We start from the raw sequence: 7,500 nt of genomic DNA, 5'->3' as shown, positions 1-7,500 counted from the left end.
TATGCCGTACTTCAATACAACTGTAAGGTACTTTTAATTGAGTATTTTCATTTTCTCCTACTTGTATGTTTTACTTCTCTATTGTTATAGCTTTAGTTAATTTGCATATTCATATTAATTATACAAAATATTATGAATAATCTGTGATGTAATAAAGTGGATAAAGAGGAGACTTTATTGATCCAGTGGTGAAATTCACAAGCTAGCTGCCAAGTCAAATTTACGCTGTTATTTTGGTGAAAGTAACTCAAAAGTAATGCAAAAGTAGTGTAACGCATTACAATTCAGAGACAGTAATATTGTAATATGACTAATAACTCTCACATGACAGTAACTAGTGATCTATAATGTATTACATTTTGGAAGTGACTTGCCCAACACTGGTTATTAGTTACGTTTGGATTCAGATTTAGTTGGTTGAGATGTAAACTGCCTACATTTAGGGATTTAAACTGTCTGAGTTACTGCAGCCTCGCTGGGTCTGAACATGATTCATGAGGTCAGCTCTGCAGACATCGGAGCCTGTTCTTTATCTCTGCTGTATATAAAGAGTGTCATCAGCGTAATAAGTTATATTAATAATGTGTTATAAGTTATATCAATAATATGTTATATAATATTAAATACTAATAAATAAAGACATGACGAGAAGATGACTCACCTCCGATCTGTCCGGCTGCTGATGTCTGAGTGAGAGAGAGAGGGATGGGAGGGGGGAGAGAGAGGGAAGGGAGGGGAGAGAGAGAGGGATGTTAAAGAGTAAGATCCTTTTAGTTTAACATTAAACAGCACCAAACCCACCAGACTCCATGTAAATAATCAGGACTTTTAGCGTGTATAGAGCCAGCATATCTCCACCAGACTCCATGTAAATAATCAGGACTTTTAGCGTGTATAGAGCCAGCATATCTCTACCAGACTCCATGTAAATAATCAGGACTTTTAGCGTGTATAGAGCCAGCATATCTCCACCAGACTCCATGTAAATAATCAGTACTTTTAGCGTGTATAGAGCCAGCATATTTCCACCAGACTCCATGTAAATAATCAGGACTTTTAGCGTTATAAAACCAGCATATCTCTACCAGACTCCATGTAAATAATCAGGACTTTTAGTGTGTATAGAGCCAGCATATCTCCACCAGACTCCATGTAAATAATCAGGACTTTAAGCGTGTATAAAGCCAGCATATCTCTACCAGACTCCATGTAAATAATCAGGACTTTTGGTGTGTATAGAGCCAGCATATCTCTACCAGACTCCATGTAAATAATCAGGACTTTTAGTGTGTATAGAGCCAGCATATCTCTACCAGACTCCATGTAAATAATCAGGACTTTTAGCGTGTATAGAGCCAGCATATCTCCACCAGACTCCATGTAAATAATCAGGACTTTTAGTGTGTATAGAGCCAGCATATTTCCACCAGACTCCATGTAAATAATCAGGACTTTTAGTGTGTATAGAGCCAGCATATCTCTACCAGACTCCATGTAAATAATCAGGACTTTTAGCGTGTATAGAGCCAGCATATCTCCACCAGACTCCATGTAAATAATCAGTACTTTAGCGTGTATAGAGCCAGCATATCTCCACCAGACTCCATGTAAATAATCAGGACTTTTAGCGTGTATAGAGCCAGCATATCTCCACCAGACTCCATGTTAATAATCAGGACTTTTAGCGTGTATAGAGCCAGCATATCTCCACCAGACTCCATGTAAATAATCAGGACTTTTAGCGTGTATAGAGCCAGCATATCTCCACCAGACTCCATGTAAATAATCAGGACTTTTAGCGTGTATAGAGCCAGCATATCTCCACATGTAAATGGGTGAATTAAGGGTTTATTTCAACCAAACCAGAGTGGTGATTGTTGGAACAGTGGAAAGATGAACCAAGACGGCTTTTGGTAGTTTTATTTAGTTTCTGTCCACTTTAAATAAAGTGTGTTTTACCATGATAAAAGTCCTTACATGGAGTCTGGTGGAGTTTAGCGAAAACAATTTTGCGGATTGTTATTATAAAAAAAGAATCTTTCTCTAACAAAAAGGTCTATTTCTGTAGGGATCCTTTCCATAATGATCTCTCTCTCTCTCTCCCTCTCCCTCTCTCTCTCTCTCTCTCTCTCTCTCTCTCTATCTGTCTCTCTCTGTCTCTCTCTCTATCTGTCTCTCTCTGTCTCTCTCCCTCTCCTCTCTATCTCTATCTCTCTCTCTCTGTCTCTCTCTCTATCTGTCTCTCTTCTGTCTCTCTCCCTCTCTCTCTCTCTCTCTCTCTCTCTCTCACCCTGGCTCTCCCCTGGGAGCATGCGCAGTGTGTCCGTGCTTCATTATTTCCGTGTTGTGGAGCTGTCAGCAGACTGGCGGATCACCGGAGACAGTAAGTTGCGTCTAAAGGCTCGGTACCGGCCCCGGTTCTCTCCTCCGGGTCTCCTGTCCCTCTGAGCGGGTCTCTGCTGCTGCGGCCGCTGAGAGGACCCAGAGACCCGGCCGAGAGGCCCTCGAGCTTCGGCTGTTGGTTGTTTCCTTATTCAGCCATCAGCTACACACTTCCGCTCACACCTTCACAATAAGAGCTCAGACGCACTCAGCCTTTCTTCTTCTAGGGTTTGTAACGTGTCTCTGCTTATTACCTAACGAGCTGTAGGCTACGTGAGTACACTTTAAGGTACTAGTACTTTACTTGAGTACTTCCAGGTTCTACTACTCTCTGTTTTTATACTTGCAGGCCTGATCGTTAAGAGTTCAGTTATAGCTATCGACCATTTCCACCTTTTCTTCGTCTTTCTTGTCAGACGCTTTTATGAGTTTTTGTAGCTTTTTTCTACGTTTTCCCATTATTTTTTTAATTTAACTTTTGTACATTTTTGACGTTTTTGACGCTTGTTTGACGTTTTGTTGGTTTTTTTCACGCCCTTCACGTTTTTCTCTGTGTGTGCGCGTGTCTGTGTGTGCGTGTCTGTGTGTGTGTGTGTGTGTGTGTGTGTCTGTGTGTCTGTATTTTTGTGTGTGTGTGTGTGTGTGTGTGTGTGTGTGTGTGTGTGTGTGTGTGTGTGTGTGTGTGTGTCTGTTAGGGCTGCACGATTATTTTGATCAATATTGAGATCACGATTATTTGTTGATTTTAACCAAAACAAATTTTATTTATTTGTCACATAGGCTAATACATCCATATGGTGCTACCTTCCTGCTAATACATCCATATGGTGCTACCTTCCTACTAATACATCCATATGGTGCTACATTCCTACTAATACATCCATATGGTCTTCTATACACATGTTCTCCAAATACACCATATGGTGCTACCTTCCTCTAATACATCATATGGTGCTACCTTCCTACTAATACATCCATATGGTGCTACCTCCTACTAATACATCCATATGGTGCTACCTTCCTACTAATACATCCATATGGTGCTACTCCTACTAATACATCCATATGGTGCTACCTTCCTACTAATACATCCATGGTGCTCAACTCCTACTAATACATCCATATGGTGCTTACCTACCCACTAAACATCCATATGGTGCTACCTTCCTAAACTCTAATACATCCATATGGTGCTACCTTCCACTACATACATCCATCTACTATCCTGGTACCATATGTCCTCCACTCAAATACATCCATATGGTTACTTCCCTAAACATCCATATGTCCTACCTTACTCACAGTACATCCAATGGTGCCATCCATTTTCTTACTATTAACATCCATATGGTGTATTCTTACTATTACATCATATGGTTATTCTTACATAATACATCCATATGGTGCTACCTTCCTACTAATACATCCATGGTGCCATCCATGTGTGCCTACTACTACATCCATGTGTCATTAAACATCCATATGGTTATTCCTACTAATACATCCATGTGCTTCCTACTAATACATCCATGTGGTTGTACCTTCTGTCCATTACATCCATATGGTGTGTCTGTCTTGTACTATCCATGATCCATATGGTGCTACCTTCCTAGTACATCCATATGGTCACATTCCTACTAATACATCCATATGGTGTACCTTCTACTAATAATACATCCATGTGGTACCTTCCTACTAATACATCCATATGGTGCTACATCCTATAATAATCCTATGTGGTTCTACATATTCCTAATCCATATAGTTTCCTGTGTGCGTTGTAACACATCCATATGGTTCTCCGTAATACTATCCACGTTATGGTCATCCATATGGTTCCTACTAATACATCCATATGGTGCTACTTCCATAGCTTACTCCATATGGTTCTATCTATAATACATCCATATGGTTGTATCCTATGGTTCCTTCCTGTCTGTGGTTATACATTTATCCATATGGTTGTACATAGTTCCTACTAATACATCCATATGGTTCCTTCCTACTAATACATCCATATGGTGCTACGTTCCTACTAATACATCCATATGGTGCTCATTCCTACAAATACACCATATGGTTCTACCTACTAAAATCCATATGGTGCTACTTCCTACTAATACATCCATATGGTGCTACATTCCTACTAATACATCCATATGGTGCTACATTCCTACTAATACATCCATATGGTGCTACCTTCCTACTAATACATCCATGTGGTGCTACATTCCTACTAATACATCCATATGGTGCTACCTTCCTACTAATACATCCATATGGTGCTACATTCCTACTAATACATCCATGTGGTGCTACCTTCCTACTAATACATCCATATGGTGCTACCTTCCTACTAATACATCCATGTGGTGCTACATTCCTACTAATACATCCATGTGGTGCTACGCATTCCTACTAATACATCCATATGGTTGCTACATTCCTACTAATACATCCATGTGGTGCTACCTTCCTACTAATACATCCATATGGTGCTACATTCCTACTAATACATCCATATGGTGCTACCTTCCTACTAATACATCCATATGGTGCTACCTTCCTGCTAATACATCCATATGGTGCTACCTTCCTGCTAATACATCCATATGGTGCTACCTTCCTACTAATACATCCATATGGTGCTACCTTCCTGCTAATACATCCATATGGTGCTACATTCCTACTAATACATCCATATGGTGCTACCTTCCTGCTAATACATCCATATGGTGCTACCTTCCTACTAATACATCCATATGGTGCTACCTTCCTGCTAATACATCCATATGGTGCTACCTTCCTACTAATACATCCATATGGTGCTACCTTCCTGCTAATACATCCATATGGTGCTACCTTCCTGCTAATACATCCATATGGTGCTACCTTCCTGCTAATACATCCATATGGTGCTACCTTCCTGCTAATACATCCATATGGTGCTACATTCCTACTAATACATCCATATGGTGCTACATTTCTCCTTTATTGAAGGATACTGTGAAGGAGTAGCCATTTCAGCTGTTGTGCGACCGCTTTCCATACATGCACGTTTGCTGCAAGGTATCTACCTGACGAAATAGCGACGCAGATTTCGGTGGCTCATTACACTGCTACTTACATGTCTGCATTGCGCTCTGATGCTCCGAAACCCACGTTAGAGGCAACATAAACATCGCTGCATGTCACGCTAGTAAACACTAATAACACGTTACACAGCAGGTAACGTTAGCCTACCGTTAGCCACAGTAAACACTAATAACACGTTACACAGCAGGTAACGTTAGCCTACCGTTAGCTACAGTAAACACTAATAACACGTTATACAGACGGGTAGCGTTAGCCTCGATTAGCCACAGTAAACACTAATAACACGTTTACACAGCAGGTAACGTTAGCCTACCGTTAGCTACGGTAAACGCTAATAACACGTTACACAGCAGGTAGCGTTAGCCTACCGTTAGCTACAGTAAACACTAATAACGTTACGTAAAATACAGCAGGTAACGTTAGCTACCGTTAGTACAGTAGTACTAATAACCGTTACAGCAGGTAACGTTAGCCTAGCGTTAGCTACAGTAAACACTAATAACACGTTACACAGCAGGTAACGTTAGCCTAGTGTTAGCTACAGTAAACACTAATAACACGTTAAACAGCAGGTAACGTTAGCCTACCGTTAGCCACAGTAGTAACGGGATTAAACACGGCTAAAATGCTGACTGCTAAACGGTGTAGTGTGTCTGTATTCCAACAGCGGGACGTCCAACAGTCTGCTGCTAAAGCTACGAGCTAACAGACTCTAACTAGCGCTGTGGTCCCTGCTGTTGTCTGAAAAACTAAACAGACGGGACTAAATGTTGTGTTTACTGGTAAACTGGTAAACATGGTGACCGGCTGCTGGAGTGTTCCTCCCGTTACTCGGTCCTCTCTGACCGGTACCTCTAGACACTAGCTATGTTTCCATCGACCCGTTTTTATCCGAATTAAGTGATATCGAATGAAAAATGCCGTCATGGAAACAGTAAAATCCGACTGAATTTCATGAATATCGACTCAAAGAAAATACGTTCGGTCTCATTGTATTTTCTCTTGATCGATATATATATATACGGCTTATGCGATAAACGCTGATGGAAGCGTTTTAGAGTGTCCCTTACGACAAGCCGCGGGACGTCCCGCGGAGTAAATGGAAGGCGCTCTAACAGCGATACACGGCTCAACAAAGAGAGTTGTCTCTCAGCGGTGCCGGAGGGGAAATAAAAGGAGAGTCCACCTTTTAGATGATCTGGATCAGATCCTCGGCCAAAGGCCCATCATAGCTTATAGCTCGGCTTCTAATATTAACAACAATATACTACTTCTGTCTAGCAAAACTTTGTTCACAAAAGTTTGCTTGAATCTTGTGCAATTCAGTGCAAAAATGAACGGAAACACCTTAAAATGTCTCAAATCTATTCGATATACCAATTTAATCGCAAAACAGCACGTGACGTCATTACGCTTTACAGCTGTTGGATGGAAACACACTTTCACCAGCTTTATTCGCATGAGTTTTTACCGAACTTCAGATAATTCGATTGACAAGTGGATGGAAACTTAGCTAGAGAGCAGTGCGGTGCAGGGAACCGCTCTGATTGGCTCATGGAGGCACGTGATCAGACGGTGAGGAGCGTTTTAAATATCGCTCGATCACGCAAATTTGATTTGATTAAAATTAGATTAATTGTTCACCTGGGTGATGATGATGATGTGATGTGATGATGATGATGATGTGATGATGATTTGATGTTGATGATGATGATGATATGATATTGAGAGTGGGTGATGATGATGATGATGTATGTATATGATGTGTCTGTCTGTCTGTGGTGGGTGTGGGGGGGTGTGTGTGGGTGGTGTGTGTGGGGGGTGGGTGTCTTTGTCTGTCTGATGTGATGATGATATGTATCGTTTGATGATGTGATGTGTATTGTTGAGAGGTGATGATGATGATATGATGATGAGTGTCTGTCTGTCTGTCTGTGTGTCTGATTGATGATGATGATGATGATTATGATGATATTTGTGTGTGTGATATTGTGTGTATGATCTTTGTCTGTCTGTGGTGTG

At 40.9% G+C, this 7,500-nt stretch overlaps 1 long non-coding RNA gene across 1 annotated transcript in view; it reads right to left on the bottom strand.

Moving 5' to 3' along the window:
• Positions 1–2,541, bottom strand: part of LOC120553555 — a 5,235-nt gene extending 2,694 nt beyond the window's left edge. The window contains exons 1-2 of the long non-coding RNA XR_005638186.1: positions 2,291–2,541; positions 662–686 (exon numbers count right to left, since the gene is read on the bottom strand). This is a non-coding gene — a long non-coding RNA (uncharacterized LOC120553555). The remainder of the gene's footprint in view (positions 1–661; positions 687–2,290) is intronic.
• Positions 2,542–7,500: the final 4,959 nt, after the last annotated feature.

The sequence above is a fragment of the Perca fluviatilis genome, chromosome 23 (assembly GCF_010015445.1).
Source record: "Perca fluviatilis chromosome 23, GENO_Pfluv_1.0, whole genome shotgun sequence".
Classification (NCBI taxonomy): domain Eukaryota; kingdom Metazoa; phylum Chordata; class Actinopteri; order Perciformes; family Percidae; genus Perca; species Perca fluviatilis.
This window is presented reverse-complemented; position numbering and strand designations above follow the sequence as displayed.